General features: G+C 35.6%; 1 protein-coding gene across 3 annotated transcripts in view; it reads right to left on the bottom strand.

Moving 5' to 3' along the window:
• The window catches only part of DLGAP1 (DLG associated protein 1), an 866,766-nt gene that overhangs the window by 739,066 nt on the left and 114,827 nt on the right, over positions 1 to 12,873 (bottom strand). For all 3 annotated transcript variants that reach the window (XM_032875683.1, XM_032875682.1, XM_032875681.1), the window contains exon 2: positions 7,753 to 7,896. The gene's annotated coding sequence lies outside the window, so the exon portion shown is untranslated. The remainder of the gene's footprint in view (positions 1 to 7,752; positions 7,897 to 12,873) is intronic.

Genomic DNA, 12,873 nt, shown 5'->3' on the forward strand with positions numbered 1-12,873 from the left:
TAGCATCCATCTGAACACAGAACACAGCTTTTGAGCACTCTAAGAAAAGCCAGAGCAGAACAATAGGTAATCTGGGGAAAATATTAAGTCAGTTCGATAATTGGAAAAAATAATGAGAATTTGAAAACTCTCAAATTCTCAAACTATTATAAGAATATTCCATATTTTACCAGTTAGGACATCTCTTGATTCTAGGTATTATGTAATAAAAATGAGGAGGTAGCAGGGAATTAAATATACTTTGAAACACATTTTAATGAATATTTTCATGCAGGAAACCCAATTTCTTTTGACAATTCTATTTATCCAATGTTTTGGATAAATAGTTCTATTTATCTAATTCAATTCTATTTTTTTGTCAATTCTATTTATCCAATGTTTCTCACTCTTCAAACTTTTAAGTAATCAAAAACTTTTAAATTCTGTAATTTTTGACTCAGTCCAGAAACCCAGTAACAGAAATTACTCAAGATTGTAAATATGAATCATGCTTATGTTCTCTATAGAAAATCAAATATGTCTATCTGCACTTCATTAAAATATAAGCCACATACAATAAAACCATACACAACTTAGTATTTGTAAATTATATACCCTTGTATAAACACCACTTAGATCAGGATAAATATTCTTTACACCCCAGAAAGTTCCCTTGTGCCCATGGTAGTTGATACTCCCACTCCCAGTTGCTAAAAACCATTGTTCTGCTTTCTGTCACTGTTAGCTTATTTTCTTCAGAATTTTCTATCAGTAGAATTGTACAGTATGCAAAGTTTTGTTTGGCTTCTTTCACTTTGAAAATGTTGAGATGTACCCAAGTTGTATGAATTAATAATCCGTTTCTAAAAGCTGACAGCATTCCATTCTATTCCTATCGTTCAGTTTATGTCTCTACCAGTTGATGGACACTTGGTGGGTAGTTCCAGTTTTTATTATAAAGCTTCCAAAACATTTGAAACCAAGTCTTTGTATAAACTTGTGTTTTCATTCCTTTTGGAGAGCTACCTGGTGTTGGGGTTATAAGCCACAAGGAAAGGGCTTGCCTTCTTGGTGAGAAACTGTTTTACAAAGCAGCTGCACCATTGTGCATTTCTATTTGCAGTGTATGAGATTTCCAGTTGCCCTACATCCTTGTCAGCATGTGTTATTGTCAGGCTTTCATTTTACTCATCCTGCTGGGTGTGATTTCATTTGTGATTTTCATTTACATCTATCTAATGATGTTGAGCATCTATTCATGAGCTCACCTGCCATTCCTTATGTATTCTATGGTGAAATGTCTAGTCAAATAATTAGCTTAAGTTGTAGAGCCCTTATATCTATTAGGTGCAATTTTTATCATCTGTTTTACAAATGTTTTCTAAGTAGTATGTTATAAAGAGCAATATATCTTAATTTTACAAAGTCCAATTTATCATTTTCCTTTTATGAAAAATACTTTTCACCTCAAGTCACAAAAATAATCTCCTTTGTTTTCTTTTACATGATATAGTTTATAATTTAGAAGTCTATACTCCAGATTGAATTACCTTTCTTTATAGGTGATGTAATGATTGAAGATTATTTTTTTTCCATAAGGATATGTAATTCTTCCAGCATGTTTATTGAAAAAAGTAGCATTTCTGTATCCAATTTCTTTGGTTCTTTTATCAAAAGTCAATGCACCATATTCACAGACTTTTTTTTTCATTGATCTATATAAATATAGTTGACTACCACACTGTCTTAATGTATTATAATTTTCAAAAGTAGTATATGGTAAGAGTTGTTACCAAATACTGTAAGCTTTTCAACTTTGTTTTCTTTAAAAATTGTTTTAATTATTCTTTTCCTTTGATCTCTCATTGGTCTTAGAATAACCTGGTCATTCTACTAAGATACTTTATGGGATCTCCTCTGTGATTACATTGAAACTATGGATCACTTTGTAAATAATATTAATATTGGTTTTCTAATCTATGAAAAGAGCCTACCTCTCGGTTTACTTTTAAAAATTCCTGGTTATGGTTCATAGTTTTCAGCCTGCGGATATTGAGTATATTGTGCTCAATTTATTCCCAAGTAATGTTTTTTTATGCTATTATAAATTATGTTGTTTTTAAATTTTCAATTTCCAATTATTTATCAGTATAGAGAAATACAATGAATTTTTGTTTCCTGAAAACTTCCTGAACTTAAAAAGGTTTTTTTTTTGCTCATTCCTAGAGGTTTCTACAAAGAACACTGAATCATCTGATTAAAACAGTTTCACTTCCTTTTCAAACTCACACTTTTTTCCCCCCTGCATTATTGCACTGCCAACATCCTCAAGTAAAATACTGAGTAAAGGGGAGATTAGATATCTATGCCTTGTTTCTGATGTTAGAGAGAAACTATTATTTTTCACTGTTAAATTTGACATTAACCACAAGTTTTCTGACAATGTCATTTTTCAGGCTGAAGTGGTTCCCTTGTATTTGCTTCAAGTTTGTTATGGATTCTGTTAAATATTTGAGGGCAAATTAATTTTCTTGTGATGAGAACTTTTAAGATCTACTCTCTTAGCAGCGTTCAAACATACAGCTGAGTATGATTAACCATAGGTGCCATGCTACACATTATATCTCCATTACATCCCATGACTTATTTTCATTGGAAATTTGCACCTTTTGGCCCCGTTCACTCATTTTACCCACCCTTACATCCCTCTTTCAGCAACCCTCAAACAGTTTCGGAGAGAGATTCTTGAGCCAATTTGTTTTTAATAGTATTAGAATTTCAATCCACCTATTACATTAAATATATAATTTGTGTTCAATTTTTAATTTATTCAAAGTCAAACACTACAGAGCTTTCGAAGTTCCTCATGGAATTCTTTACTGGTCCTTTGATTTTTCCTAAAGATTTGGAGTATCACTATGACTACTGCAAACTTCCCATAATCTAGACAAAGTGAAAACTCAAAGGAACATGCCTTTTTTAAAAAAAGCATTCCTAAGATCCTGACTCAGATGCAGATGTGAAAGGGAGAAATGGTATATTAATGGTTGTAATTGCAGTAGTTTCAAACATCTTTCCACCCTGCCCTAAGCAAATGGAAAACCTCAAACCTCAGCACTCTCTTGCATTTTGTAATCCTATTGAGTTGATCCCTTGTGGAATGCAATTTACAGATGAACTCTAAGACCTGAGACTGTAAACTCATCTCTAAACTCAGACTAGGGCCTTTTTGCAAACACTTCTGCACAGAAGTCAAGAAGCTTCCTGCCATCATGACAGCAGGACTCCTTGGCCACATACAGTAATAGAGAGATGCTTTTGCAGCAACAAATCAGGCCCAGAAATCAAAGGAAATCCACAGGTTTCAAGTTGCTCAATCAAGAACTTGTCTTATCCCACTTCTTCTCAACTTGTATGGAAATGGCATCAATGTGCTAACACTAAAAATGTCAATTGATACTTAAGTGAATTTAATAGCTTCATCTGTGACAATTTAGATATTCAGATGGAAATTGTTTTTCATAAATGGGGGGCATTGGTTGAAGGATTCAAAGAACATGAATTTTTTGTTTGTTGTTTAATTGGAGGTTATGGTAGTTACAAAAATGACCAAAAATTCTTCCCCTCCCTGTGTTAACAGTGATGTTACAGATCCTCTCAACCTTCTAGAAGTCTGTTGCTTTGGCCAATGCAACATTAGCATAAGTGATGGGAACAAAGTCTTGAAGAATGCTTACACAGTGGAGCTTTCCCTCTGGATGCTTTTAATACCTGATATCCACAAGAAAAGGCAGAGGTCACCTTGCTAGAGATGAGAATCACAAATTTCCAGCCAACTGCCAGATCTGTTAGTGAGGCAGTCCAGGACTATCAGCTCCCCGCTGACTCTCAAACTGATCTCAAGTCCAAGAGCTAACCTAAGAGATCAGCAGAACCTCACTCAGAACAGCAGAATTTGGAGTCACATAAATGGCTGTTGTATTCAGCCATTTGATTTGGGGTGGTTTATTAAACTTCAACGGTTAACAGACACAGGATGAGAAAATAATGTGGCTTTTAAAACAGTTTCATAGGAAAGCAGGGTAACATGGCTCAATATTATGAAGCTTAGATTACCAGAATTTGCTGGCAGAGAAACTTCTATAAAGTTGGCACAGATGCTGAGGAAGTTTAGTTTTAAGCTTAACTTTAAAAAATAAAAATAAATGAAATTTGGGTAAATAGAGGCAAGCAGAAAAAACTCTGTAGATGAGAATATTAATGTCAGCACAGCTGAAAGGACAGAAGGAAAATGGAACTTATGAGCAAGTTCTTACATTTCAGTCAATTTGACAGAATATATGAAATGTCATACCTCTAAGTAGATTACTGGCTTTACCTTCAACCCAGGCCATTTGAAGTGACAGAAGCAGAAGTAAAACCAAAACACTCTGATGGTCCTGTCCTTTATATTGGTCCATTATGCATCCAGGTTTAAGACCAGGTTGAAGAAAGAGTTGAATTATATTCAGGTATTTGAATGTGCTTTTGGAAATGGAAGCATTTGTTTTCATTAAAATAATCTGTACAGTCATGTAAATCATTTTTATTTTATTAAGTTTACAAAAAGAAATCCAAAGTGTATGTTAAGCCATTACTCTTTTCTTACCTTTTCTATCTCGTGCTGCACAAAATATCATTGTTCTCCATTTGAAATAATAAACCTGTAACTTTGCTTTAGATACAGGATCAGACTGTGCCAACTTGAGACTTGTAACTAATTACTAATCATGATGTGTCTAATCAAAAATGGTCATAAGGTACTTGCTAACAGTTCTGTATATGAGCTACAATTTCAATTAATGTGTTTTTCATTTCTACTGAATTTACAAAGTGCCATTTCACTCTTACTCCCCCTTCAGATCACCATTAAAGAATACGGCAAGGAAGCCTATTTACAACTTCAGTTTACTTCAGTTTTACTATGGGTTTCATAGAGCTGTGCTCGCTTTATGAGATTTCTGTCAGGGAATATTTGCACTTGCACTGAATGATGTCTGTCTTCTTCACGGATTTGTAAACTCCTTGAGTGCAAAGACCAAATATCTTTAGACTTCCAAATTTATTCTCTGCATGGAGCTCAGTGTCTGGCATCTAACATGCACTGAACCAGTATTTGTTGAAAGGATGAATTAATGAAGAGATCTTTCTTTTGCATGCATGAGATCTCAGTTTAAATGTTAGTAATGCAAACTGCTGAAGTCAATTTATTCCAGGGAGATGCAACAGCTGAGGTCCCGAACAGAAAAAAGATTCATAGGATCAAGAAACAGAAAGACCCGGTGGATCAAAGTGGGGTAATCCACAAGATGAGATGTGTTTCAAGAGGGAGTTAGGACATCAATTACACAGGGCCTTCTAAAGGGTTTGGTGTTCATTCTAAGTGCAATGGGAGAGACTGGAGGATTTATACAGGGTTTGATATGATATAATGCATGCAAAGATCACTTGCTGCTGTGCAAGACATGGAGTGAAGGCAGGTGGGGGTGACAGCTAGGGGTGAAGTCAGGAAATCTAAGGGAGTGAGAATTGAGCATTAAGATTGGATGATGGAAAAAAGACTGGATTAAGGAATTAACTTCTAAGCACTCCCTAGCCCTGGAGATAAGCCTGAATATGAAGTTAGAAGTTTAGATGGAGTACCTAGTAGAAAGTCATGGTATCCTTATTACCTAGTATTTTACAATTCCACAGATTCAAAAGGTTTGGTCAGCAGTTTAAAACACAAATTACAGTTGAAATAGCAAGCTCTGATATTAGGAATCATCAAAGTGTGAAGCAATTTAAAATAGAAGCTATGTAGATTCCTCTGGAAAGAATCAAGTTTGGGAATTTTAAAAGTGGTTATCCTGGAGGTGATTTAGTAACATCATGAAATAAGATTTGCATTTAAACTAAATTTATATATTTTATGGGTATAAATTGATGAACATAATGAATCATGTCCAAGAATTAAACCATGACCTGAGAATTTGCATATATTAATATTTTGTTATTAATTCCATAGAACATTCTGCTTCAAGGTTCACCAGTTGAAGACAACAGCAGCAATGACACCAGAGGTAGATGAGAAAGTATTTACGAAGAATAATTACAATACTAACAGTAGAGGTATTAGTAACAGTTCACATGCATTCGTTATTTCTGTATCATACAGTAGACATTGTTTAATACTCACAAAAATTATTGTAGATATTCTATTATTCTCATTTCAAAGATGAAAAGATTTGGAAGGTAAATTACCCAATATCAAAATGCTACAAAATGGCAGATATGAAATCATAAAGTTTAAAATAACAAGAATCTTCAAAAATATAATACATGCCAGATGTAAAAAAAAAAAATTCTACTCTTGAAAAAACATAGTAATGTCTTCCTAGGGTGGACTAGATAAGATAAGGAAAATTTAAGGTAGGAAAAATTACAGATGAGAAATGTAAGTCCTCAGAGAAAATAGTATCAAGGACTAGTGAATCTATAAAAACCCTTACAGATGTTTGCACAATCACTTAAGGATAGTCATTTATTGAACAACTTCTGTTTAAGTCTAGTACTAAGCCCTTTTTGTAAATTAGCTCTTCAGCCAAAGTCATGGCCAAAAGTTGACACAGTCCATGTTCTAGCCACAGATTATTGTTCCTACAGCCCACGTTCTCTGCCACAATGCTATGATCATGGGGCGTTTACATGCCTCAGTCTTCCCAGTTTCCATTTACCAGGTTTTGTTCACTAGGAACCTTTGGGGATATCCCTTCCCTGCACTGAGCATAAGATACTTGAAAAGCTGTTACAGGTTGAAGGTGAACACGCATTTCAAGAGATCGAAGGGTCTAAATCCTCCATCTAAATATGCAGCATCTTTCCATTTATGTCTAAGAGGTACTAACTTACCTGGAGTCTCAGATATGTGAGATGCAGAGTAACCTGAATGCTTGAGAAGCAAAACCTTTGGATGACCTGTATTTCTCAACACCTATCTACCCAAGATAAATTCACATCATGGCCAAAGCACCATTTCATCACTTAGCTTGTGTCTTCATGGCAGCTACTGGAGCTTCTAAGAGATGGCACGTCACCTATGCTCATTTAACCCCCCCCTGGATTGATTTCCTGCAGTAACTACTTCAATTTTGCCTTCTATTCAACTTTACTGTCTTTTTTCAATCCCAGTTCTATTTTGCTAATTAATCCTAACTGGAATGACTGGCAATTTCATATATTGGAGCAGAAAATTTTGACGTTGAGGAAAAGATATCAGAAGCAAATTTACATGCATTTGAAGTACAGGTAAGGGAAGCCCACATTTAGGGAAGGATCTGCATAAAGATAATCACAATAGGTACATTTTCATCATAACCCATTTCCAGGGGATAGCGTTCTCCATTTTACAGTTATTTTACAGCAATAAAAATAATGTAGATTGTAGCAATTACAGGTTTCATAAAACCATATTGCAGTTATATTTTACAAGAAGAATGCTTGTCATGAAACTCCCCTTATACTAAATGTTAAGTCCCTATACTTTACGCAAGTAATAAAAATATCTCTAAATACATCAGCATGTGCTTAGCTAATAATAAACATTTCAGTCCATATACCAATGCCTTTTTGTGGGAGCCTATTTTTTCCCCTCCACCATGTGTCTCTTTAGTTATAACCTTCCAAGCAGAAATACTTCTCAGCAGGTCATGTCAGATATCAGCAGCAAAGAGTAAATTATTTTGAAAGTCTTACCTGATCTTAGTGAGACGAGCGTAATCTGTTCCCCAACTCCATTAATCGGAGCTTATATCTGAGGAAACCAGACGTCTGCTGGTCCCAGGAAGAGGTATCAGTAGCAGTCACTGAAAGTGCTCCAGAGTACCAATTCACAAAGTACTGAAACAGAGGGAAACAGAAAACAAGCACAAATCTGTTAACAGAGCTGCACAGTCACTTAGTTACTTTTTTCAGTATTAACATATATACGTTAAACCACATGCACAACAGCCTCAGCCTCATCCTATCTTCAAAACAATAGTTCATTGGCAGGCTACTCTAATCATCAAGAATGTGAGCTCTGGGTCCAACAATGAGACCTCATGTCACACCTCAGCCACCCACCTGCCTCTTGGGCAAGCTATGGACACCCTCTGCAGAAGACTGTGAAAAGGACAAATTAATACAAATGCTTTTAACAGTGGCTCAGTAAAGAGTAGTTCTTTTATCCCCCCCCTTTTTTTCCACTGTTCTCAGTGAAAGGAAAACAGAACACCCATTTATTGAACACATAATATAAAGCAGTGGGTGGTACTTTATAGAAATTATCTCACTTCATCTTCAGATGACATGCTATTAAATCTGTTTTACAAATAAGGAAACCAAGATGTGGGAAATTAGTAATCTATCCATGTTAGACAACAAGAAAACAGTATAATTGGGATCTAAACTAGGTCTGTCTGATTTCCAAAGTCTTTGCTGAACCCCCATGTTGGAGGGCTCATTTGGAGTATTTTGATGCTATCCAGAGCAAAACAGCAAAAGTATGAAATTTAACTCTTACTATTGGTTTCATATAAAATACTATTTTTATAAACTTGCCTTAAGTTTACTTACACTGAGTTTTAGTAGATTGAATGCAACTAACATTAGCCAATGAAATTTAGCACATGAAATACATTAGAACATTCAAAGAAATTTTTTTTCAAGATTTTATTTATTTTAGAGAGACAGCAAGTGTGCCCTTGTCCACTTGTGTGTGCCAGTAGGGATAAGGGCAGAAGAGGGATGGAGAGGAAAAGGGAGAGAACACAAACTTGTGCTGAGCCTGGAGCTCAATCCCATGACCCCGAGATCATTACCTGAGCTGAAACCAAGAGTCAGATGCTTAACTGAATGAGCCACCCAGGCACCCCTCAAAGTAATTTTTCTATTTAACTCTAACATGAAAGATTGATTTATACTGATGATTACCACCATGGAAAGATAACTGATGAAAGACAACTTGTTCAAATTCCTATGGTCAATATTACAGAACAATTAAAGCTGTGTACTAAGGCCCATTTGATAGATTTTCATTATAATAGTATCTTTTCTAAAAATCTGCCAACAGAAAAATATTTAGTCATATTTCCAGCACATCATCATTGCCATTACTAATAATATGGTATCCTTTCCAGACTATTTCTCTATGCTGAGATTTTTCCTAGATATATAACAATACTATATTCTGTTTATTTATTTATTATCAAAGTTGATATTATTTATTATCAAAGTTTTAAGTTTGTAAACATTTTATTAAATAATGCACTATAGGGATACCTGGGTGGCTCAGATGGTTAAGCGTCCGACTTGATTTTGGCTCAGGTCATGATCTCAGGGTCGTGAGATTGAGCCCCAAGTTGGGCTCTGTGCTCAGTGCAGAATCTGCTTGAGATTCTTTCCCTTTGCTCATCCACCCTGCGTGCATATATGCACATACTCTCTAAAATAAATAAATAAATCTTTTAAAAAAATAATGCATTATACATTTTATATAACTTTCACTTTTTTTTAAAAAAATTATGGAATGTAGATCTATAATCCCTTATGACAATACCAAACTCCAAAAATTCTTTCAAGGATATTCTTGTTTCTCATTTGGTAGGAAAATCTGTTCTGACCTGAACTGGTATGAAGCCACTTATTATTTAGAATGCTCAATATGAATATTCTTGTAATTCACAATGAAGTTATGAATGGGTTTAACTCTGGGGTCCTACCCCAGAAAACCTTGGCTATGGGAGGAGGGCATTATATAATATACCCTAAAATCTCCTGTTACTTTTCTAAAATCTAACAAGGTCTGATTTCTGAAAACTTTAGAATTTTTGATGAGCAGTTATGGACCTAAAATAGTAACAAGGTCTCATGTGGTGCTTAGCATTTGCCAGACATATTATTTTAACTGCTTTACATATAATAACCCTCCTAACATCCTCCCAACACAAGGTAGGTTATATATATATATATTTTTTTTTTTTCTTAAGATTTTATTTGAGAGAGAGCACACAGGACTGGGAGGAGAGGGTGCAGGGAGCCCAATGTGGGCCTCGATCCCAGGACCCTGGCGTCATGACCTGAGCCGAAGGCAGACGCTTAAATGACCGAGCCACTGGAGTGTTCTGGTAGATACCATCATGAATATCCTCTTACAGATGAGAGGAAACTGAGGAGACAGAGGAGACGGAGGCACAAGAAGCCTCAGTAACTTGCTTGATTCACATGGATAGGAAACAACAGACCGGCAGCCTGAATCCAGACAGCCTGACTCCAGCACCTGCATCCCAAGGCAACATTCCTAGACACTGGCTTCACTCTCAGAAGTAGAACCAAGACATCAACGTGTTTAAGATCTCGATGTGTATGGATAGGCTGTCTTAGAATATTTGTGCCAGTCATGACACAGAACAAGCAGTTTGATTTCATTGCTGTCATTGGTTGTGGTTTATTCTCAATTTTTTCATATTTTGCAGGTGAAGAAAATTAACTTTATGTTTGGCTTTGATTTTGACTTGCTTTTTGTGACCATGATGAAAATGTTTGCATATTTTTGTTATCATGTTTGTTTTTTCTTTCAATTATCTTTGCACACCCTTTGCCTAGTTAGACATACTACTGTCTACTGGTATTTTCCTGTTCCTTATGCGCACCTGCATGGCCCTGCTTGGGACTGGTCCGTATACTCATCTGCCGTGGCTGTTTCACACCTGTGGGAGAGCCTTGGTAATTCTGAGGACTGTGCATCTGGAAGAGCTCTTCTTTCCAAGCCCAAACAACCTGGAGTGGCCTGATTTCCAACCCTAGCTGCCCCGATGCCCCTTATTTGTCCCTCTTTTCTTTCATTGCAGCTTCTCCTGAGTCAGAAACATCCCACATCTCCAACAATGGGGCCTTTCAATGACTCCAGCCCATGAAGATCATGCCTTTGAGCTCTCTAATGTTTTGCTCATTCTTGTCATCTACCACAATCACAGGCATTTTTCATTGTTGACTTAGGGAATAAATTTTGATCATTACGTGAAGAATTCATCCAATATTCCAACTCTCTGGTACTTTCTCATCACCTCTGCCAACCTTTGGCTTTAGAGAGAATCAAAAGCCAAAGCAATTTCTCCTACAAATCCTCTTCAAAAAAACTATCAAATTTCTAGCAACATAAGCTGGAGATGAGAACCAATTCAATTGTTTTTCAGCTAGTCCTGCATGAGTGTTTGTCGTGTGTGTGTGTGTGTGTGTGTGTGTGTGTGTATGTGAGAGTATGTATGAAATTTATTATTCCAGAAGTATATAAAACTACCATTTCATCACGTCATCACCACTCCATGGGATTTTCAGCCTTTTTCATTTTATTTGTTTTTATTTATTTTTTTAAGATTTTATTTATTTGAGAGAGCACATGCAGGAGTAGGGGGAGAGGGAAAAGCAGGCTCTCCACTGAGCAGGGAGCCCAATGTGGGGTTCAATCCCAGGACCCTGAGTTCATGACCTGAACTGCAGGCAGATGCTTAATCAAGTGAGCCACCCAGGTGCCTAGTCTTTTTCACTTTAGTTACTCTAGGGGACATATCACAGCATTACACTGTGGTTTCAATTTGCATTTTCCCCATAACTAGTGAAGTTTTAAAATTTGTTGACTATGTGGATATTCCCTATTACGAATTTCCAATGCAAAGTTTATCATTTTTTAATTGGTTGTCCACTTTAAAGTTATTTTAGTTGTCGAGTTTCTTTATATCATCCATAAAGGAGTCTTTTATTTTATATATATATGTGTGTACATATATACACACATATATATATATTTATATAAAGGCAAAACTGTGCAAATTAAGGAATGACAGGGATGAATGAACTATTGAAAAAAGGGGAAAAATAAGAAGGGCTACTCTACAGCGTAGTCTTATAAATGATGTCTTATAAAAGACATCTTTGCTTTAAGTTTTAAAATATAGATAAAAAGGACAATTTTCTGGGAAGGATGTACTACCAAAGGTTTAAAGAGACTAAAGAGGAAGTTATTAAAGGTCAATCTCCAAAAACAACCAGGCAGACAATGTCACAGTTGAAATCCAAAAAGCATTCAAAGACCAAATAGTCCCAACACTATAAATTGCCCCCATAGTTTCAACACACTATAAATTTGAAGCAAAAGAAAATTTGTTATTAAGCCAGTGCAATGTTGAAGTGGGGAGAGAACTTCAAGCAGACTCCCCACTGATCACAGAGCCTGAGGCAGGGCTTAACCCCAAAACCCCCAAATCATAACCTGAGCTGAAAACAAGAGTCAATGCTTAACTGACTGAGCCACTCAGGTGCCTCTAGAAGCATTTATACTCAGACTTGAAATAAGGTAAGAATGTACAGGATGTCATTACTCACTATTGTAATGAAAAGTACCAGCAAAAGGACTTACACAAAATCAATTAAAGTTATAAGAATTGGTAAGGAGGGTGAAACTTTACTTATGAATGATGTGACATCTGGAAAATGCTTAAGAATCAGTAACAGTAGTACCTCAATAAAATGATTTAGTAAGTGATAGAATATGAAATTAGTATTCAGATACTTTTCACATATATTGCATTATAAATTGATAATATAACCAACAGAAAGGGAGAGGAAAGAAAGTTAACCTAACTGTTAAACAAGTGTTTTGCTTGCTTACTTTAAGGTTATGCACATGCTCTATTGTAGTAAGAGATTTGTTTTTCACAGTGGTATGAAATTGCAATTTGAAGTACTTTATGTGTATTTACAGATAAATAATGAAATCTATTGATGATAATGAGAGTGAGGTTTCTCATTGTTAAAAATCACTGGTAATGGAGGGATTTG

Source organism: Lontra canadensis, unplaced genomic scaffold (genome assembly GCF_010015895.1).
Source record: "Lontra canadensis isolate GAN:19392208 unplaced genomic scaffold, GSC_riverotter_1.0 scaffold57, whole genome shotgun sequence".
NCBI classification, from domain to species: Eukaryota; Metazoa; Chordata; class Mammalia; order Carnivora; family Mustelidae; genus Lontra; species Lontra canadensis.